Raw genomic sequence first — 24639 nt, forward strand, 5'->3', positions numbered from 1 at the left:
TAAGCCACAGCCACAGCTGAGCTGCTCTATGACCTACACCATAGCTCATGGCAATGCTGGGTCCTTAACCCACTGAGTGAGGCCAGGGATCGAACATGCATCCTCATGGATTCTTATCAGGTTCATTAACCCCTGAGCCACAAAGGGAACTCTGAGAGCAATTTTAAATAGGGAGGAAAGTGAAGGAAAAATCCAGCAAATGCTGCAAAGGAAGACTCTAGTTTGTGGTACCTCAGTTAAAACAACATCTTTAAAATTATCTTTTTAAACTAACTCTGATCATGTTACCATCTTCCTACTGAGCTGAGAGACAATCTGTTTGGAGGAGAAAAGTTTGTGTTGCTCCATGTTTTTCCCCTATAATCTTAATTCAAGAAAATTCCAAGATCTGGAATTCCCGCTGTGGCTCAATGGGTTAAAAGCCTGACTAGTATTCATGAGGATGCAGGTTCAATCCCTGGCCTTGCTCGGTGGATTAAGGATCTGGAGTTGCTGTGAGCTGTGGTGCAGGTCGCAGACGTGGCTCACCTGGTGTTTCTGTGGCTGTGGTGTAGGTCAGCAGCTGCAGCTCCAATGTGACTCCTAGTCTGGGGACTTCCATAAAATTCCCAGACCTAAATTACAAAAGAAAAAAGAAAGCATGAGAGAGGGAAAGAGAGAAAGAGAAGTAAAGACAGCCTGAGAGAGAGAAAAGAAAAAAGATTAAGTATACTTGATCAGGTTTTCCCAGAAGGAGACCCTGAGCCATAGATTCCAGTAAGGTGGTTTACTAAGGAAATATGAGAAAAATCAGGAAGGGAATGGGGAAAGGAGGATTGGGAAGGTGAAGTTGAGGCCTGGGAATAAATTTAGCTTAATTCTACAATGTTCCCTGGAGCATAAACTACTATGCCTCAGAGTTGTTTTTCCTGAAATACAAGGGACTGGGTTTTTGTACTCCTGCAACCACTCATTATGTCTGTGGAGCTTGAGGACACAGGTGAGGCTGCTCCAATGCCCAAGGACCATTCTCTGTCCATGTCATCAAAGGGCACAGAAGGGATGGGCACTTGGAGCTGATGAAAAGGATATCCAAGGGCATCTGGGCAGCACCAACTGTGTCTACTACAGTAAGGGTGATTTTTTTTTTCCTCTTTTGAAAAATTATTTTTAAGTAAGAAGAAGACTTAGGGCAAAGATTAATTTTATTATTAAAATGAGGTAGTTTCAGGAAAGTTAGGGTACATGTGTCCATATGCAATTATATATAATTATAAAAATTTATGGTATATATTTTACATCTCCTTTTGGGGGGGGGCACAATTCAAATTTCAAAAGCCCACTTAACCAAAAGGAGCCCAGTTTTGGAGATAAATGGATTTGCAACACAAAGAGTGACCTCTCAAGTGCAAGATTTTGACACTACTGATGGGCACCCCAAGTCCTACATCCTTGGAGGACCTGCTACCCCTCCTTACAACCTACCCCTGCCCCAGGACAGCCATCACTCCATGCCAAAAACAGAATAGATTTTCCCTGATAAGGATATTCTTATTCTTAGAATGTAGGAAACTTGGTGGATTCCCAGCTTCTAATCAGCCTCCCTCTTTCTTTTCTGACTCAGTTGAAATCATCCTATCCTTGCATGGTCCCTTGGGAGAAATGCCATTATGAATGGAATTAAAATATTTATATCTGTTGATGGATAAATCTATTTCTGAAAAGAGAGAAGAATTTGGAGCTGGTCACTTAGAAGGGTGGAGAAGGGCTGGTGTGACCAGGATGGAAACAATCATTCACCACATGGCGGGTGGGAAAGAATTCAGTGTCATCTGGCAAATCTTTTCCGAAATGCTAAGTGCCTGATGAGGAGAGAACTAAATAGCATTAGAATTCAAGGTAGTGTATTATACAACTTTTGCTCTGAAGTTATTGCCGGTGGATCAAAGCCTAATCAATGACTTGAATCATGACTATGAATAATGCATTCGTGATGGGTTGCAGGGAACATTTTCTATTTGCCTGTATGATTATTAGCACCTCTTCATTTCCTTACAGAGCTTTCCACCGAGTGTGTCCTTTTAAAAAGGTTACCTTTTAAATGAGAGGACATGCTGCCACCTATCGAAGCAATGCAAATACATACATATAACCAGATTTTAAAATGTCAGGACCTTGTCACCCCATCCCACACAAAAGCAAATGGTATAACCTCTGAAACATTTTCCCAGCTCTTTCAGTCCTGGACTTGACAAAGATTTTCACTCTTGCGAGCATTTCTAAAAGGAGCTTCAGGACCAGGAAGACTATTTCTCTCCTTAGACCTCCAGAACTCAGTGTGAATAAGAACAAGAGTGTTTGAAACCTTCTCTGGTGCCATTAGCCACTGTCCTGCTCACACACAGCAGCTCAGAGGAGAGCTGGCAGGGTCCTTAAATAGGCAGTATGCCTGGTCACTGGCTCTTGGGAAAATGACCTTAACTCAGTTAGGGAGGAGTTCCCACTTGGCTCAATGAGGATCAGCAGCGCTGGGAGGGAGGTTTGATCCTTGGCCTGGCACAGTGGGTTAAAGGATATCGTGTTACCACAGCTACAGTGTAGGTTGCAAATGCAGCTCCTATCTGATCCCTAGCCTGGGAACTCCAGACGCTGGGGCAGCCAAAAATGGAAAAACAAAAGACAAAGACAAAAAGAAGAAGAAAAAGATCCAGCTGGGGGCCCCTTTAGAGGTCCTTTAACCAGGACACAGTTATCCCTGTACTTCATTTAGGATGATGTCAGAAACACACTGCAGATTTTGTCACCTGTGAAATAGTTGTAATAATTCCAGCACCTCTAACATCATAGACTGCTTACAAAGATAAAACAAATAAGGTGAAGGGAAGTGCCTTGTAACGTGTGTACACATATGATGATCTAGGAGATTGTTTTCAGATGTGTTCTGCTGCTAGCGACAATTGGCTTGTGCTGAATTCCCATGCACCTCAGACTACTCAGGGGACTTCTCCAGGATGAGTAGCTCAGGACGGAACCTTTTTTCCACAACCTTGGCCTCACCAAATGGTATTTTAATTCACAGTTGTTTAATAAGTTGAAAAGTGTTCCCAGCGGTTGCCAAGGAAGATTTGAGGTGGCAGGACATTAATTAAACACAATAATTAAATAATTTTTTAAGCTGCTTCTGGTCATGCCTCCTCCTTCTGAAAGTTTATCAGCATGTTCTGTGTAATATAGCCTTCCTCAATACAGTGTTCCAACCAATTCTGTATTACTAAGCTTTTCTCATCTCCTATTTCTGTTCCATTTATCAGGTCTAGTCTAGTAATGGTTCACAAATTCTGGCTTCTTTTGCTTCTACTTTTAATGCTGAAACTTCTTTCTCCCTGTTGAGGAACAACAAACCAACCAACGAAGACCCACAGCCCTTTGTTTTTGTCTGTCTAGCGTCTATTCTCCTTCCTCTGGCCTTAGAACCCTCCTCTTCTATGAGGGGGGAATCCTTCCTTGACCAACCCTCAGTCCTTCTGGTCACTTGGTGCTGGTCACACCTCCTCTCCAGCTCCATGAGGGGGAACCTAACATAAGCCAGAGAGTGGAGAAGCCTTCCCATGACTTCTGCTTTAATTATTTAGAGAGAAATGTTCTCTGCCTACTGGGGTTGTTGAGCTCCAGGATTTAGGCTGGAGCTGCCAGTTGCTGTCTTTGCCACTCTTTGGGGAGTGCTTTCTGAGCACAGAGAAAAGCAGAGTGAAAAAGAGGGAGATAGATCATTCCTTGAAGGTTTAGCTCGAAACCAAATCCTCTTTTATATTTAAATTAGTTTCAGTCGTATTTTTGCCATTTATGACTGGAAGAGCCTTAAATTAATAGGCTCCTGAATCCCAGCATTTTAAATTACCTTAAAAATAGCCTTCATAAAGGATAGTATCCTGATCTTCACCAACTCCCCCCACGCCCCCTCCCTCGTTAGATGAAACTGAGGTGTGAAACTCCCTCCAACCTCACTCCCTCTGGCTAACCGTCTGTGGAAAACAAAAATGTAGAAACCCTGTCTCTTAACTTTGGAAAACAAGTCTGGTCAGGTTATGAAGGCTGCCAGTCAGCACTAGCCCTTGACAGTAGGATGGTCCCTCGCAGGTCACAGAGCCCAATGTGGAGTTTGTCCCCAGCCCTCAGCCCACACATGCCTTGTAGTAAAGGTTACACCACCATATAAATAGCAGAAAGGACAATAGCCATGTAGAAAAGTTACACTGAGTAAGAGGTTCTGAGACCCTACAATTATTTGCACTGTTTATGTTTCCTTTGACAATCAGGATACACTATTTTGTCAAGTGATGGTCAGCATATTATAATGAACAGAATCTGGAGTCATACCTTCCATTTTTTTTCTGGCCTGGAATCCACTGCTGTTCTATAGAGCCAGGAAATGTACTTGAGCTGGACTGAATGTTATTTTTCCTTGTTCCCTCCTGCATGAGTGAGAAGGACCATGGCCACCACATCCGCTGTTTCATGTCAGGGGTTTATTCTAATCAGGTAAAAAATAAAACAAGAAATAATGTATCACTATTTCCATACAGTATAGGGAATTCTACCCAATATTCTGTGATAATCTGTATGGGGAAAGAATCTGAAAAAGAATGTGTATATGTATAACTGAATCCCTTTGTTGTACAGCATAAATTATCACCAAATTGTAAATCAACTATACTTCAATAAAAATTTTAAAAATGAAAAAAAAAGAAATAATGTGTCATCATCTTCCTATTTACTATGGTAATTCGTAATCTGGGACTAATTGCCAAAGAACTGGTTTTTATTTTTGACATCACTATAAATTAATGGCAAAATGATGAAGGCTAGAGAAAAGAGGAGGATAATTTTTCTCCTATACACCTCAGGATAGACATTCTTCAAATAACTGCTCTGAGAAAACCAATGTTCCACATGAGAACTGCCAAAGAGGCAGGTCTTCTCATCCTGGTTGTCAAACTTAACATTGTATTAGGTTTATTCATTTAACATTTATTGAGTACAATGTTCCAGACACAGCAATAGACATTAGGGCTACTTGAATAAGTAGGTCATACCCTAGAGAGTTTAAAGTCTAGTGGGAGAGATATATAATTAAATCCATTAATTATAGTTCAAGATGACAAATTCTGTGATAGGGGAATGTTCAAAATACAATGGGAAAGCTCTGGTTCTAGGAATGGTGGAGTAGTTTTTACTTGACAAACCCTCCCACAGATAACTATCTCAAGTCCTTGGATAGCCCCTGAACTGTCACGCATAGAGGAGATTTCAAGAGCCCAGTGGGTATTTCAGAGGCCGTCCAACAAGGATTTGAGGCAGTTTATGTGCCAATTTAGAGGTTTCATTCTTGTGGCTCCCCCATTTTTGAGCTTCCCTCCCTCAGTTCCCAGATAATCTAACACCCTAAATTATATCTTCTGACAACTCAGATCAAAAGACTGAAGTCTTCTGAATGAGTTTTGGTTGCACCACACCTTAGGGATTGAAGGAACCCTCCAAGTAAATGCCATATAAACATAGCTCTCACTCAGTGTAGTTTCCTTCTTTCAAGAGTCAAACTTCTTCACTTTGGCCTGCTTTTGATTTTTAGCAAACTACAAATGGTGGTTTTTCATGTTTTATCAAAACTGAAGGCAAAAATGCATTCCCAAATAAACAAAGTCTAGAGATTTCCTACAAGAACGATTAAAAAAATCTTCAAACTAAAGAAATGATAGCAGATGGAAACTCAGATATACAGGAAGGAATAAAGACCATTGGAACTGACAGATAAGTGAGTAACAAAATAATACATTCTTCTTCTTATAATTTTTTTCAAAGACAAATACTTGTTTAATGAGAAAAATATAACATTGTATGGTGGATATTATAGAAAATATATGACAGCAACAGCACACAAGATGGTACAGTGGCAAACTGAATTACATTGCATTGTTTCAGAGTTCTTAAATTTAGTGCAATATTAATTCTACATGGACTATAAGTTGAGGATGCACATTGCAATCTTAGTAGCAACTAAAAAGGATTAAAAATAGCCAAAATTGGGAGAATTAAAATGTAATAGTAGAAATATTTAATTAACCTAAGAAAAAGCTGGAAAGAAGGAAAACAAGAACAAAAATCAAATGGAACAAAGAGAAAACACACAGGAAAACGACAGACTTAAATTCACCAATCTATAACTAATTATACTAAATGAAAAAGGACTAAACCTTACATTTTAAAGCAGAGGCTATTAGACTATATGCTTTCAAGAGACATACTGTAAATATAGAAACAGATAGGTTCAAAGTAAAGGAATGGAAAAAGCTACGTGACAAAAACAATAAGTATAAGAAAAGTGTTGGGCCTATGTTAATATAAAAATTGATTTTAAAAAAGTAATACCAGTGAAAGAGATGACTATTTCATAGTAATAAAAAGATCACTTCATCAAGAATGTATAACAGTTAGAAGTATGTATTCATCTAGTTTAGAGTTTCGAAATAGGCAAAGAAAATACTGACAAAACTAAAGAGACAAATAGACAAATCTACAGTTCTAAGTGGATATTTTAACACACCACTCTCAGCAATTGATAAAACACTGAGTATGCAGAAGATTGGAACAACACTATCTACCAACCTGATCTGGCTGCTGTTTACAAAACATACATCCAATAACTTCAAAGTAGATACTTTTTTTAAGTGTGCATGAAACAGTCACTAAGATGGGCCACATCCTCAGCCTTAATACAAATCTCAATAAATTTCAAAAGAAATGAATCTCAAAACTTCAATGAAATAAAATTAGAAATCATTACTACTAAGATATCTAGATAAGCTCCAAATATTTGGAAATTAAGAAACAGACATCTAAATAACCCATGAGTTAAGGAAGAAATCACAAGAAATATTAGAAAATATTAACAGTCATATTAATTATTAATAAGCAAACTGTGTAGAAGGTAGAAGGAAATCTGTAGCATTATATATATTAAGGGGAAAAGGTTTAAAATCACTTATTTAAGATTCTACTTTAAGAAGCTCAACCAGAGGAGAAAAATAAATCCAAAGTAAGTAGAAGGAAGAAAATAGGAGAGCAGAATCAATAAAATAGAAATTAGATAAATAGAGAAAACCAAGAAGAGCCAAGAACTTGTTCCTTGAAAAGATTAGTAAAACTGACAAATCTCTAGCAAGACTGATGAATAAAAAAAGAAAGTATAGATAACCAACACAGATAAAAGAGGAGATATTACAAGCGTCTACAGACATTATCATAACAAGTAAATATTATTTTAAAAACTTTATATCAATAAACTTTTAAAATTAGACGAAATGGAAAAATTCCTTAAAAGATAAATTTAACAAAATGAACACAAAAAGATATAGAATACTGAAAAACTACATCCATTAAAGAAATGGATTTCATAATTTAAAAAAAATGTCTCACAGGGAACACCCCAGGCCCATATGGCTTCCCTAGTGAATTCTACCAATATTTATGGAAGTTATATCAAGTTTATAAAAACTCTCAGAAAACAGAAGATGAAAGAACACTTTCAAACTCATTTTATGAGGTCAGCATAATTCTAATGCCAAAACCTGAGAAATCTTTTGAGAAAATAAACCACGGACCAATATTCTTCATAAACATAAATGCAAAAATAATTTAAAATTGGTCTATTTTATCCAGCAATATATATGTTCATTAGACTATGATCAGTTCATACAAATAATGCAGAGATTGTTTAATATTCAAAAATAAATCAATATAATTCACCATATTAACAGATTTAGAGAAGAAAAAGCAAATAATTATTTCAGTAGGTGCAAACAAAGCAAGTGATAACAGTGAACATTTTTCTTGATTTAAAAATAATAACAGGAGTTCCCATCGTGGCGCAGTGGTTAACGAATCCGACTAGGGACCATGAGGTTGCGGGTTCGGTCCCTGCCCTTGCTCAGTGGGTTAACGATCCGGCGTTGCCGTGAGCTGTGGTGTAGATTGCAGACACAGCTCGGATCCCGCGTTGCTGTGGCTCTGGCGTAGGCCGGTGGCTACAGCTCCGATTCGACCCCTAGCCTGGGAACCTCCATATGCCGCGGGAGCGGCCCAAGAAATAGAAACAACAACAACAACAACAACAACAAAATAAAATAAAATAAAATAAAAATAATAACAGGAGTTTCCATTGTGGTTCAGCAGTAAAGAACCAGACTAGTATCCACGAGGACATGAGTTTCACCCCTGGCCTCACTCTGTGGGTTTAGGATCCAGCGTTGCTGTGAGCTTCAGCAGACTCTGCTGGGAGCCTGAGCTGCTGTGGCTGTGGTGTAGACTGGCAGCTACAATTCTGATTGGACCCCTAACCTGGGAACTTCCATATGCTTCGAAGGTGCAGCCCTAAAAAAGCAAAAACAACAACATCTCTGAAAACTGAAATAGAAGTAAACTTCCTTATTCTGATAAAGGTCAGTTTTTTTTTTTTTTTCTTTTTTCTTTTTTCTTTTTAGGCCCACTCCTGTGGCATACGGAAGTTCCCAGGCTAGGGTTCCAATCCGAGCTGCAGCTGCCGACCCTATGCCGCAGCCACAGCAACGTCAGATCTGAGCTGCATCTGCAACCTACACCACAGCTCAGGGCAATGCAGGATCCTTAACCCACTGAGCAAGGCCAGGGATGGAACCCGCATCCTTGTGGATACTATTTGGGTTTGTAACCCACTGAGCCATAACGGGAACACCCAGAACAGTTAGTTAAATGCTAACAACAAACTTAATGATGAACTATTAAACTCTTTACATTTTGCATCAGAAGCAAGGCAAAGACGTCTACTCTCATTTTCATTCAAAGATATTTTAGAAGTCCAAACAAGTGTAATAAGGCAACAAAAGACATAGAAAGTATAAATATTGGAAATGAAAATCAAAACTTTCTATTTACATATTGAAATGACTGATTACATAGAAAATTCCATGGAATATTAAAAAAAAACTCTACTAGAGCTAATAAGTAAATTTATCAAGGTCTCAATACACGAGGATAACAAAATCAATTCTGTATATACCAGCAGCAAAAACTGGGAAGTGAAAATTTTTAAATCTCATTCATAATAATATCAAAATTATAAAATGCTTAGCAACATATTTAATAAAAGACATGTTAAACCTCTAAATTAAAAGCTACAAAACAATATTGAGAGAAATTTAAAATCTCAATAAATGGAGAACAATATTATGCTCATGATTGGAAGAATGACTATTCTTTACAGTCGATTTTTCCCAAAATTGATCTATAAATTCAATGCAATTACAATTAAATTTACAATCCCAATTGAATTTTTCTTTTTTTGCTAGAAGTTGGCAAGTTGATTCTAAAATTTATATGGAAATGCGAAACACCTAGTTTAGCCAAAATGTTCTTGAAAACAAAGTTGAAGGTCTCATATGATCTGAATTAAGAATTCCATAAAGATATAATAATTAAGACAGGATAGTATTGGTTTAAAGATAGACAAATAGATTAAAGAAACAGACTAGAGTCCAAAAATAGACCCAGGCATATATGGAAAAAAGAGTATGTACCATATGATTCCATTAAATGAAATTCAAAAACAGCCAAACAAATCTGTGATGATAGAAATTAGAATGATAATTGCCTATTTGGCATGGGAAGGGCAAGTAGATTTGGACTGGGAGGGAAAAGAAGGGAATTTTCTCCATCCTGATTGCAGTAGAGGCTACATGGACATGTATAAGTTTATTAAAACTCCTTGAATTATAAAGATATGTGTATTTCACTGCATACAAATTTTTCTGAATAAATGGAAGCTACAATTGAAGCCTAGAATGTAAGATGGCTTCCTGGAAGAAGTAGATGTATGAAGAGCAAGTAGGAGGTGGTGAGGTGAGAGTTGGAGGAAAGAATTTGAAGTAGAGAGTATAAAGGTGGAATGGCATGGAAGTGTGAAATGGCACAGCGCCTTTAGGAGGAGGTTCTAGGAGAGCAGAGTCTAGAAAAGGATGTAGGGTCAAATCAGAAGGGGCCTTGAGGAATAAGAAGTTAAAGTTCATCCTGAAAGCTAGAGAAAGCCACCGAGGCATTTTATCTTGGTAAGATCAAACTAAGGGCAGAGTAGGGTATGGCTGGGAAGGGTTATTATCCAGGGTCAGGGAATTCAGGCTCTCAAAAGTTCCCACACAAGAAGTGGTGAGGGCCTCAGTAAGGCAGAGAGAGACCTGTAGGAAAACAGAAACCTTTAAGAGAGTAAGGAAATAGCATCTATACGTTTAACGCAGGAGAGGATGCTAGGGTGTGTGAGAGGGAGATGATAAGACTGACAGAGGAAGTATGAATCCAGTTGGTCTAGAAGGTGGGTACAGGCTTCTAGGAAGAGGCCACAGCATGAAACTTGATCAAAGACAGCATGGCCATTCAGGAGGCTACGCCCTCCATGTAGCCCTATAAATAGAGAAACTAAGGCTTGGAAAGCTCAACATCTCATGCTAGACTGTGAGCTGGTCAGTGTTAATAAGAAATGGTGCAACAGTGGAAGTGATGGGGACAAATGCAAATCCAGAAGAAGTCTTCACATGAGGCTTCTTTTTGTATTTTTTAAAGAAAAAATAATACCAAGCTCTTTTCTATTGCAGCATTTGAGACTGTGAGTCAAATGTGCTAAGAGTTTATTTCCTACTCCTGGGGAAACTAAACTCACTGCTGAAGTTAACCTGAAACGATCGAGAATCTGATGTCTATTTTCATTTCTCAAAGAAAGAGTCTAAGATTTATGCCTTGGTAACAAATAATTAGCCAGTTGACTGTGCATGCAGGTGTCTGGCATGGGCAGGTGCCAAACTTGATAAATGGTAGCTAGCACTGCCATTGTGTACTGTGATGGGGAAGCAGCCTGTAGACCTGTGCCTGGCTGCTGGGACAGTCCACTGTGGAAGGAGATGCTGCTAAGAAATCGCTTGGACATTGGGGACTAAGTAACGGTCAGTATAAATGTCACAGCTTGCTGGCAAACTTGTTTGCTTAGAATTATATCTAAATGAAAGCAACAGTGAAATGATGTAGCAAAGGTGACTTGTTTTTTTACATTCGCAACTTATGGCAAATATCGCCTGGTGCCAGGGATTTCCTACTGGGACTCAGAGCTCCACAGGGCACTGACAATGGCAATAGGAAAAGAGGCCTCTCTTATTTCTGTGGAGGGTAAAGGCAGGACAAGTGCCAGCCTTTTTGGAAGTTGACTGAAAAACACCTCCTCTAAGAAGCTCTGTATTGACCATGTTGGACCCAGTGCTGCCTTTACTCTTTCCTCAGCCCTTATGTAGCATACCTGGCCTGAACAACAAACTAACACCTCCTCCTGCTGAGTAGGCACTCAACAAATGTTGATGAGAATGGGGTTTTCTTGTGCGTTTCCTGGTCCTGAAGGAGGACTGTGCTTTCTTTTGTCTTCTGTTCCCAACCCACCAGCCCATTCCCACCTTTCACTGGAGATCCTACAAGGCCCCTCAGGACTTTGCTGTTTGCTGGGCAGGGGTGGATGGTTCACATGTGTGGTTGGAGCTAGGTAGGAAGCTCCCCCATCCCCCATGGCTATCCGAAGGGTGTTCCCCACTCTTTTCAGCAGCCCAAGATCCGTTCAGGGAATTTCTGAAGGTACCACAGAGTAGCAGAATTTGAAAATCCCTGCTCTAGTCCAATGGTCAGGCTATGGACAAGAAAACAGAAGCCCAAATGGCCTAAGTGACCTGCCCGGGCCACAGATGTCTAGATTGACACTGCCTGAACCAGAAGCTGCATTCCTTTCTCATCTAGTCCAGGGTGACTTGAACCATCCCTCCCAAAGACTAAAATATTTTCTTCTCCAGGTCCCTGGGGATAGCCACTGGTTGGATCCAGAAGGCAAGGGTCAAATATTTCTGACATCATATATGTAACTGAACAAGACCCTATGGGCCCTTCCAGGGTCAGGACCCTCCCCACCCCTGGGCTCATGTCCTCTGCCTGCCTCTGGTTTGTAGAAAAATTTACTTCTCCAAATTCCAAAGAGTGAATTTAATCAGAGAAGAAAAAACGCAGAAACAAAGGAAAACAGTGAAGCAAGACAAATTATAGTTTAGCCATTAATCAAAATCAAGGACTTTAGTTCCCTTTCTAAGGCTATAGATAATATTCTGAGCCATGTCTTTTGTGCTATTTTGCAGATACTGGAACCTCCACCAGGTGGAAGAAGTTAACTGTATGCCGCTCATTTGCACAGAGACCCCAGACAGATGGGTTGGAATCAGAGGGTTGATAATGTTACCTCACCACCAACCAATTAGAAGTGTGTCACAAGCTGATCATGGACCTTACAACCTCCCTCCCATTCCCTGTGTTTCTAAACCTTTCCCTGAAAGTCATCAGGGAGTTAGAGGTTTTTTTAGCATTACCTGCCTAGACTCCCTGCCTGGTACCTGCAATAAATGCTGCACTTCCCTTTACCACAACTCAATGTAGTAGATTGGCTTTATTGCACACTGGCAGGCACACTGAGTTTGGTTCAGTAACACATAGAAATTATAAATGATGCTGGCTGAAGACAATGAAAAGAAATCAATTCAAATGGTCACCATCCCTTTGGTCACGATGGCATGAAACACGAGTACCTATGAGACCTTCTCTCACTCAGCTTTTCAGGTTAAAATCATGAGGGCCAGTTATAGAGCCATGCATCATACTCTGCTCATCCAGCAGCCTTGGAGATGCACATTAGATCCACCCAAAGACTGCTCTTTCCACATTCCACACTGGTATATTGTTAACAGGGACAATAAAAGCTGTAATTGCTAGGTAGAGACTTTGTTTGTTTTGAAGGAGATCAGACTGTGCCACCCCAAAATAGGCCACTGTAGGAGAGGAAAAAAAATGTGCTTTTCCCTCTCCTTCACAGGTTTACTGGCTAGGACCCTGTAAATTAGAATGACAAAAGACAGCCTGACAAGAGAAAAGAATATTGTATAAACTTATGTAACATAATTTTTACGTAACATGGGAGCCTTTGTAAGGAAATGAAGATCCGAAGAAGTAGTTAAGCCTGATCATTTTTATACTAGGTTTGATGAAGTGGGAAGTCATGGGAAAATGTGGGACAAAAGAAAAAAAAAAAAAGCTAAGGGTAGGAACCTGGGGGAAACTTAGCAAGGCCTGCTGATTTGGATTCCTCTTGGCATGCCTGTCTTCAGTGATAAGGATATTCCTCTTCTCCAAATAGAGGGAGGGTGGCTTACCTGAGGGTCTCAAAACCTGCTTTAGGGGAGACAAGAGAGGTAAAAGAGTCCTTCCTGCACCTGCCATTTTCTCAAATTCCTTTATCTTGTGTCAAGGTGCCATATTCTGAGGTAGTATGTCCTGAACTCATTATCCATTTTGGCAAAAACATTATTTTGAACAGAAGACAGTTGAGATTCAACAGCTGTAGAAGGAAGCTATCCCAGATCTCCCCTTATTGGACTGAAAGCAGAAACTCCTAAGAAATAAAGACTGCCATAAATCTTCTATCCCAGAGAACTTTTATGGCCCTGAAGAAGGTGGAACATTGGTATTGAAATGCACCTGCATGAATAAACTTTGCTATGATAGTACTTATCTCTTAATACTGCCCCCTTATATTTATCTTCCCAGAATTTTTCATACTTGAAAGCCCCAAACCCTTTTCCTTTGACTTGCCACAATCCATAATTTACTATTCTTTATTAAAATTGGTATATAAGCTCTCAGGACTATCCACTTATTTGGGTCCTCACTTCTTTTCTAGGAAGATCTCTATGTGTCATAAAAAATTAATATACGATAAAATTTGCTTGCCTTTTATTCTGTAAATCTGTCTCTTGTCAGTCTAATTTGCAAGGCTCTAGTTTCCCTCCCGAAGTATGTTTGTTTATGTTACTTCACTATTTATTTTGTTCATTATGTTCATTGTTCATCTATGTTCACTGATTATTAACAGTTTGCTCTATCCATTCGTCCCTCTATCCATTATCCATGTTCATCCATCCTTTAGCCAAGTATTTATTTTACTGAATCATGTGAGAGTTACTTGTAGATATCATAATGCTTCTTCTCTAAACAGCCCATCAGACTCTCCAAAACCTGGGGAGTTCCTGTCGTAGCTCAGTGGTTAACCAATCTGACTAGGAACCATGAAGTTCGATCCCTGACCTTGCTCAGTGGGCTAAGGATCCGGCATTGCGTGAGCTGTGGTGTAGGTTGCACATGCGGCTCAGATCCCGAGTTGCCGTGGCTGTGGTGTAGGCTGGCAGCTGTTGCTCCGATTAGACCCTAGCCTGGGAACCTCCATATGCTGTAGAAGTGGCCCTAGAAATGGCAAAAAGACAAAAAAAAAAAAAAAAAAAACTCTCCAAAACAAAAGGCTTTTTCCTATACAAATATGATTATCAAACTTAAAAACTTAAAAAACTCAACTAATACTGTTATTTAATATCATGCTACTCAAAGTGTGGTTCAAGGTCCAGCAGCATCTGATTTCACCTCTAGGAACTCTCATACAGTGTGTGCATTGGGAAAGGGGGAATTTGTGTTTTAACAAAACCTCAAAGTGATTCTGATTCCTGATAAAATTTGAGAGCCAAGGGTCTAGACTTAAAGAGACTGAAGGGACTTGACAACCGAATGCAATGTGTGATACTTGACTACATTTAAATTTGGGGTGGAGATAGGGTGGGGGACGGCTAGAATGGGCCGTTACTGGGATGGGATGAGTGGGGAAATTTGAATGTGATCAGATTCCCTCAAAATTAAATGTGCACAGAAATTACCCAGGGACTCTGTTAAAATGTGGATTCTGAGTCTAGGGTGGATCTAAGAATCTGCATTTCCAATAGGCTGTAGGTGATGCTGATACTGTTGGCCTTGGGACCACATTTAGAGAGCCAATATAGGATAATTCTCCAATCTTTTGCTTTAAAAAAAATTAAACTGATGTTTTTGAAGAGCCCTAGCCAAGTGTATTGCAAAATATCTCAATTTCAATGTACCTAGTTGTTTCCTCACTGTTAGATTCAGATTAATGTTTTGGCAAGAATACAATAATAGATGATGCTCAGCTCTTCTCAGAATAGCACGCTGGAAGACACGTGATTTTATTACTCTTTAATGCACTCGCAGCTTCAACTCCCAGCCTTTTGCCCTCTACCCATCCCACCCACCTTCCCAGCAGGGATGGTGTCAAAAGCAGTCCAAGGAGATCTTAACTTGCACTCACACTCTTCCTGGTGGTGTTGACAGGAGCAAATGTGCAGAACTAATTGGAAAGTTGAAAACCTGTTGAGACAACTTCCTCCATCTGTCTCCCTAACTCAAACTCCAGTGAAACAAAACAGTACGGCCATGGTTGTGAAAGTCTCTCTGTACTAAAGATGAATCACTAATTTGCCTCACAAATGAAAAGGAGACCGATTCAGGCAAGGTCTGTTGCCAAAAATACCCTATGAAGGATGTTACACTAAAATAACAGAAAGTAAGCAGAAGCCAACAGAAAAACACAGAGGGTGTTATGACAGACCTACAGAAATCCCTTTGAAGATAAATATAGGTAATAGAGTTTGAACCTTCTTTGGAAAATAGCAATCAGCTCAGTGAGCATCTTTCCTTTACTCTCAAAGGGAATCTCAAAATAGAGTAAGACTTTTTTGGTACAAAGATACATATTTCATAAAAACTTATGGAATGCACTGATTGAAGACAAAAAATAAGAATGCACGATTTTTGTGAGGAATAATGAATAAGAATGAATGAGGCATTAGTTAAATCTGACTGATCAGAAAACACTTTAATACTTGATACTTTAAAGGTAAACAAAGAAACAAGGTGAGTAGTTCTTGAGAATAGTCAAGACAGTCATAAAACTCCTCATCCGTGGGAGTTGCAGCACTCAAGTTCTATCCTTGGAACGTAACTATTTTTGAGAAGGAAAACATAAGAACTTTAAAATAAACCTGCCCACCTAGGCTGGTCAGCCCACCCCACCAATACTCTGTGATTTCCGCTGAAGGCCAGGGTGTGGGCCGTGGCTATGGCCCCACTCTCTGAGCTGGGAGGCAGTTGGTCCAACCAGAAGAGTCTGCCAAACCCAGATGGCTGGGAAAGTCAGTTTTTCCCAAAGCTGGGGACACTCTGGATCCCACTTCCACAGTCTGAGAATCTAAATATGGTGAAGTTTCCAGACACAGACACAGGTGAAATACTTGGTCATTCTATTCCAGAAAAAGCAAGGATAATGCAAGGAGAGTTTTCACCCACAACCCTCAACCTTGGAGTTCCTGCTGTGGCTAGTATCATGAGATGCAAGTTCGATCCCTGGCCTCACTCAGTGGGTTAAGGATCTGGTGTTGCCGTGAGCTGTGGTGTAGGCTACAGTTCCAATCTGACCCCTAGCCTGGGAACTCCCATATGCCGTGGGTGCAGCCTTAAAAAAACCCCAAAAAACAAAACAAAACAACCCCCAATCTTATCTTTTAGGTCAGATGCCTTGTTAGTAACTAAGGGCAGTTATAATTATAATAGAAAGCTTTAAATGCAGGTAAAAGGAGAGGGGTGTATTCCACTAAATGTAGGAGACGTTTATAAAAGTTGCCAAAGAACAAGAGGCAGATGATCTCATCTCTCTAGTTCCATCTCTCCTCCCCCTCCTGCCCCCCAGACATTCTGTATTGCAGTCATTCAGAACCATCCTGGGGCTTCAAACTCACCACACACCCTTGCTTCCAGGTCTCTGTCCCTGCCCTTCCCATCACAGGCTAGTTCCAATCAGATTAAACAGTCTCTTCCTTGGGAAGCCTCCTTGACCCCCATGCTCTCAGTACTGCCCCCCCCCACAGCACTCTGCGCTTACCGTCACAGGTATATCTGTCTCTTCCTCTAAACCATAAGCTCTTGAAGGCAGAAACCCTGTTTTGTTCCACTTTGAAATTTCAGCATCTAGTCCAGCGCCTGGAGCATGGTATTAATCATGATAGAGATGAACTTATCACACTCAGGCACTACTCTAACTACGTCACACTGATTCACTCATTTAATGTTTACGACAACATTATGAGGTAAGTGCTGTTATTATCCCCATTTTACAGAAAACACAGGAACAAGGGATTTAAGGGAACAGTCCATGGCCTCATAGTTGGTAATCAGTGGAGCACAGATTTACACCTGGCCAATTTGGTTCTACAGATCATAACCCTCAATTAAACTATGTCACGCTTCATGAAAAGATGCTCAACACCACTAATTATTAGAGAAATGCTACAACGAGGTACCATCTCACACTGATCAAAATGGCCATCATTAAAGGTAAATCATTAAATGTAAGTTGGTCTACCTACTATGGAAAAATAGTAGGGAGGTTCTTCAAAAGACTAGAGTTACCACATGATCCAGCAATCCCACTACTGGGCATATACCCAGACAAAACTTTCATTCAAAAAGATAAATGTACCCCTATGTTCACAGCAGCACTATCAACAATAGTCAAGACATAGAAGCAACCTAAATGTTCAGTGACAGACAAATGGATAAAGAAGATGTGGTATATGTATGTGTAATGGAATATTTGCCATAAAAAAGAATGACATAATGCCATTTGTAGCAACATGGATGGACCAAGCGATTACTGTACTAAGTGAAGTAACTCAGAAAGACAAATGGCATATGATATAACTTACATATGGTATCTAAAATATGACACAAAGGAACTTACCTACAAAATAGAAACAGACTCATAGACATAGAGAACAGACTTGTGGTTGCCAAGGAGAGGAGGCAGGGGGAGGGATGGGTTGGGAGTTTGGTTCAGCAGGTACACACTATTATATACGGAATGAATAAACAACAGAGTCCTACCACACAGCACAGGGAACTATATTCAAAATCCTATGATTAAACCATAACGGAAAAGAATATGAAAAGAATGTGTTTTATATATATATATTTTTTTGAATCACTTTGTTATACTGCAGAAATTAACACAACATTGTAAATCAATTATACTTCGATACAATAAACAAACAAAAACAATGTTGCTCTTAACAAATACTAGATGGAAGAATGAATGAATAGAGGTGCTATATGCAAGGATGGATGGGTGGATGAGTGTGCATGTGTATAGCCAGTTAAAGAAGGCTAGGACAGGAGTTCCCATTGAGGCTCTGCAGGTTACAAACCTAACCAGTAACTATAAGGATGCAGATTCAATCCCTGGCCTCGCTCAGTGCTTTAAGGATCTGGTGTTGCCGTGAGCTGTGCAGACGTGGCTTGGATCTGGTGTTGCTGTGGCTGTGGCTGTGGCCAACAGCTCTAGCTCCCCTATCCTGGGAACTTCCCATATGCCATGGATGTTGCCCTAAAAGCAAAACGAAAACAAAAGCAAAAACAAAAAAAAAAAAAAAGAAAGAAAGAAAAGAAAAATGGCTAAAACATGAGAAAAATGCACCCACTCTAGGCCTCTGGTAAGGAAGACAAATTAAGTGCAAATTTGGGGGGCGCAAACTAATTTACACTAATGCAGGGATCTATATCTTGGTGAACACACAAATGTACAAAAGCAGACACTAAAGAATCCATGGAAATAATATGGGTTTTGGAATCAGAGAACTGAATTTGAGTTATGTCCATGCCAAGTTGGGGCCAGTTACTTTGTCTACTAATACCCAGTTCATCAGTGGAGGATATCTGTGTATCTGACAGAATGCCTGGAATTTAGGGACCTTACAATAAACTGTGGTCCCTTCCTGCTCAGGAGAGATGTCATCATGTGGATTTGATTTATCACATGCAGGAAAAGGCTGAGAAAAGGACTGGAGTAGCTTGCTCACTGGAGCAAAGGGAGGCAGGACTTGTCTGAATCCTTAGCCATCTTCCTGGGACCGGGCTTTGGACTCAGAGCTTTCTTTATGCTGCCAATTCCTTAAATTCTAGAATGAGTCAGCAACTCATATGTCAGCTCAAAAAACATGCTCATTATACAAAATGTGATATCCTTGAGTACAGAGTGCTTGATATTTATATTTTAATACTTTTCCTCAGACAGTAAAAGTAGTTAAAGCTCATTGCAAAAAATAAATAAATAAAGAAATACAGAGAAGTACACATAAGAAATGAAAGATCAGTCCATGTTAATCATCTTGGACGATCTCAATTTCTTTCTGTATATATAAGTATATGTACTTTTAAAAACAACACAGAAATAGAATTAAAGTTTGATATATTGTGGGTAGCTATACTAACACAAGCATACATCATCAACTGCACAGCAATCCACTGAAAGGATACACCAAAATACTGTTAAATGATATTTATTTGAAACTATTACTGTGGGCAATATTTTAATGAAAATCTCTGTATCTATGTCTTTGAGTCCCTTTCCTACTATTTCTTTTGTTTAAATTCCTAAAATGGGAATTTCCAGGTTAAACATGAGCATTTTTATTTGATACATAATACAAAACTCCTCTAGAAAGGTGGTATTTTATCCAGTAGTATAGAAAAGTCACCCACACACTCTCTAACAGTGGATATAGCCATTTCTTTAAACAGAAAAAAAAGACTTATTTTATTTATATTTAATTGCTAGTAAATTACACGTTTAAATGTTTATTGACCATTTAAAATTTTCTTTTGCGAATTTCTAGTTCACGTCCTTAGCATATTTTGGCGTCAATTGTAAGAGCTTGTATTCATCTTTGTAAATCTGATACCTAGTATAGAACCTCACGTGCAGTAGTTACTCATAAAAATATGTTGAATCCCACTCATTGGCTGCAAAGATATGTTTCTTCCCACAAGCCAGGCATTCTAAGTTTCAGTCTTGACTACCAAGAATTTACTAACTTTGGAAAATCAAATGCTCAGAATCTGAAAATGCTGATGGCAGTCAGACCCTCAGCAGGCCTGACTTCATGTATCCCCCAGTCCAATACTTTAGAGGGAATAGCTCTTATGTAAAAATTTGCTGAAGATTGGACTGGGAAGGAGAGCAGAGGCCATCTACCTGGTATCACCGAGAGGTACCATGTGGCTAGCCTGTCCCCAAACCTTCCTTTCTTGATCTTCCAGAAGCCCCAAATTCATCTTATAGCAACCTTGTACTTTAACAAGTCTTAGAGTAATCAACAACTCTTGTTTTCTAGGGGATATTTAGAAAAACAAAAAGATGTTTTCTACCAAAATCTCATTGGATTCATATTTTAAGAAGCCTTGGTCAATACGGACCATGCAGAAAAATCCCGAAAGGAATGTTTGTAATGCTTCTTTTACCATGTATATAATTTAGGTATACAGTATATATAATAGTTATATTGTGTTTACTTTTAATGTTTATAAGAACATACATTTTCATTCTCTCTTTTTCCTCTTTTATTTTAATGATCAGGGCATTTTAATGATGGAAAATTGTTTTCAAGTAACAGAACTCAACATTATAACACTGTGCCTTTAGGAAAAGGGCTTCATGAGTCTGTTGTGCAAGAACATGTTAGGATGTCACTGGGAATCATTTGAACCATAATTCAATAGACAGCAGCCCCTCTAGGAAAAATCCATGGAATTTTACTCTCTACCTTTATACAGTGCCAAGTTTTTACAAGAACTATTACATCTGTCCCTCACATTACCTTGTGAGAAAGAGCAAAAAAATACTATTATTTGTTAATTCTATGAAGTCATTAGTTAAAAGGTACACCATTTATTTAGTAAAAGTTTTGGGGGATTATAGAAAAAAACACTACCATGTTAAATGTATACATTTTAAAATGTTTCCAGATTTCAGAAATGCAAGAAAAAATATTTTTTTTAGCATTGGGGAACCATGACAACACTAGCTCCCATTTTACCTGAGAAAAGAGAAAGAAGTGAAATGCCTTACCCAAAGAATCAAGGTATGGACACATATTTCCTTGGTTCAGTACTCTTTATATGACTGGCTTGCTGGAGCATAGTGGGTAAGAGTTTGAAGTTTGAAGTCAGATCAGCCAGAGGGGAGGAGGGCCTGGTGGGGATGGAACCTGGGCCACAGCCAGGCAGACTCTACCCAGATTGTGATTTAGCCTTCAGCCACCTTGTTTCTGACCATATATTCCAGATTCTATTCCCAACATTCCAAGCTATAAGAACAATCTGTCTTGACTTTTTACTCTCTTTTATCTTTCCCAGTATCCTACCCCACCTTCAGATACCTATCATTTCCCCCATTTCTACAAGATACAACCACCAAGATATTTGCATTCTAAGAGAGATCAAAAAGACTCTTGGATTTGAGGAAATAAATTTCCAGTAGTACTGAGGAACCACAATAGACAGAAGGATTGACGTTTTTGGCTAGACAGTCATATATGCGTGTGCCTACATGTATCCTTTGAGTTATAACAAAAAACAATTTGTGGAGTTTCTGTCATGGCTCACTGGTAATGAACTCGACTAGTATCCATGAGGACAGGGGTTCAATCCCTGGCCTCATTCAGAGGGTTAAGCATCCGGCATTGCCATAAGCTGTGGTGTAGGCTGGCAGATGCAGCTCTGATTCGACCCCTAGCCTGGGAAACTTCCATATGCCTCACCTGGGGCCCTAAAAAGATAAAACAAACAAACAAACAAAAACAATCTGTGACCCTGGTACTTTCCTTAACAGATGTGCCAGTCTGTCCTTGGGTGGTAATTGGGTGTCTTGCTTATTGGCATTGTTGCAATGGGAGAAGCTGAAATACTGTATGACAGCTTCTCTCACAAGGCTTTGCAATGCCCATTTTAACTTTGGAATCTTGCTACCATTGGCCTCTGTCCTCAATGTCCAAGATGAGCCAGGTAATCCAGAGTGCAGAGGCTTGAGACCTCAGGCATGCTGCAAGGAGCCATGCCTTCCCCTCTCTGAGGGCCTCAGGTTACAGTTGGAGCCTTAGCCAGCACACAAGCATCTAGGAGACATCTGGTCGCCTGTGTGATGGGGGAAACTCACCAAAAACATGGTTTTCACTGTTGTAAATTCTGCCCTGATTTACCACCTAACTTCCTCAACTCTCACCCCAACACTTCAAGAGAACTAGAGACATTCTGCCTGATAAAGTTCTTTGTTTGCCTGCATGAAAGGAGTGTGGAGAAATTGTAAGCTTGCTTATGAGTAGTTGTCTGTGGAGACAACCACAGCTTTGTTTTTTAGGCCACCAGCCCCTCTGGCTGCTTTTCTTCCTATCTTTGAGCAGGAGCAGTAGTTTGTGCCAACTCCAGAACTTCAAGCACGTCATTTCTGAAACCACAACAAGTCTCTCAAGCTTCCTGAACAAAGTACTTAGAGTGGAAAGCCCTGAAATACTTTCGGGCCTCCTGAAACCACAAAGCTGATTACTGAACAAGCTCCACAGCATGTGAGCACAGGAGTGTCTTCCTTGGAGCTCATCTCAGAACATTAAAAACAGTTGTTGAGAATAGTGACTGGGTTGGTGTGTGTGTGGGGGGGTGTGTGTGTTGAGATCTCTCAGCTCAGATAAGTACACCAAATAGATAGACTGTACCAGTAATAGGTGACAGCTTTTTCATGCCCAAGGACCTACCTGCAATATCAACTTTTTAATAATTGCAATGTTAATAGAATGTAACTAAAAATATATGATAACTAAAAGCTAGTGTGAGTTCAGTAGTCCTTTCATACATATTTATATTTTGCTAGTGCTGGTTATCCTCATATTTATGAAAAATGTCGGTATGTTTGCACAAAAACATTATTTTTTCACTCCTGAAATGATGCATCTGAAATCTAGATTCACAAATCCTTTGCAATAACAGCATGGCTCACTAGAGGTCTCACCAGAGACTGGGAACATGTGATTAATGGGAACTACTCTTTAAGTCTAGTACTTAACACATCTGCAAACTTCCCTGGAAGTGAATTGACTATGCATTTGGGCATTTTTCAATTCAGTGTTTATTTATGGGTTTTGAATTACTGGGACAAATTCCTCTTAGAATGTAATGCTAAATTCTCTCTCTTTCTCTTTAAAATCACTTAAACATTTTTGTCCAGCTTCCTTGAGATATAATTGACATATAACATTGTTTAAGCTTAAGGTACACAACATGTTGATTTGATATATGTTGCAAAATGATTACCATCACAACCTTAGCTAACACCTCCATCTCATCACAGAAACTATGTATTTCTAAAGGGAGATTATCTTTTCTCTTTCCAGGCAATGCAAAGTACATAATTCCTTGTATTTCTAATTTTTCCTTGGCTATGAGGAAATTTAGAACTAAATGTAATGCTTGGTTGTGGCAGCCACCTGGTGCCATAGTTGCTGCACTTTCTGCTCCTTCCTCAACATTGCTTTGAGTCTTCCCCTTTATTTTTCAAACATCTCTCTGAATGTCATATTCATTGTAGGCCTCCCCACCTCACTGGAGTTAGATGGGCATAAATTAGAAACAAGCACTAGGTTCCTCCTTTGGTTGTGAGCCTCCAAGATAGTTAAGGGTAAAATGCCCCTGCACAGGGCCTTCCTCTGGGCCACTGAGCTACTATGCCATCTCCTCTGCCAAGTGTATGCCTGTGGACTAGGGTCATTTAAGTTCCTAGGCTACACTTCTCCAAGATGATGAGTGCAGGGAACAGTGGTGGATGAGCCACATGACTCAGTATCACAACACGAACTCTACACAGGGCTTCCAAGCAAAACAAAACGAAGCAAAATTTTGTCTTCCTAAGGAATTTAGGAGAGCTGACCATCACAGTTAGGCACCCTACAGGTGCCAGGAGCTCTTCCCAACATTCTCAATGGCAGAATCCCCTGATCTCCACTCTTTCAGGAAACTTCTTTTCTATATTATTTCTTGTCTGACCTCTTGCCCTTGCTTTGTTCCAGCCTCTCATCTGTCTCCTTCATTTCCTACCTGCCTCTTTTTGCCAATGGACTGAGCCATTTTACCAGAAGAGGGCAGTGCAGTTAAAGAAACTATGAGTCCAACTGGCCTTGCTGCTCTAGACTGAGGTTTTGGTCTAAAATCATTCTATCCATTGTGCTTCCGAAACTTGTCTTTCTCCATGAATTTCTATCCCCTCTCCACGTTTAAACTCACATTCTGGTGAGATGCACATTATAAATCTATATCTACATCAATGTTCTCATAAATTAGTTGTCTTGAATTCTGTCAGAGTCCTCTTTGCTTTAAGATGCCACTTAATACATAGTGATGCTATATGTATATCAAATAAAACAGAGACCTAGAGGTCATTACATTAGACTAGGGCCTCCTTTGGCACAAACCACAAAGTTATGATGCTGAGGCATTTCTTAGAACTGAACTATCAGACAGCATTGTGAGAGCACTGCAGAATAAGGGGGTCTCTGAACTGGAAAGGAAGCTGAGAATTACCTACAAAAACAGAGCCTTCTGATTGATTTTCCTCTTTATTATAAACAAAGGCTCTTGGGTATTTTATCTGTGTGCTGTGAGTTTGGTTAGTGTGAGTCGGACCCCCTAAGCCAGCTCTGACAGGCTCCAGTTGCTGTGTGGGACATGGTGACCCCCAGACCTGACCTCAGGGGCAGCTGCTTTATCCTATTATCCCTAAGTGTCTGCTTTTAC

The sequence above is a fragment of the Sus scrofa genome, chromosome 8 (assembly GCF_000003025.6).
Source record: "Sus scrofa isolate TJ Tabasco breed Duroc chromosome 8, Sscrofa11.1, whole genome shotgun sequence".
NCBI lineage: Eukaryota > Metazoa > Chordata > Mammalia > Artiodactyla > Suidae > Sus > Sus scrofa.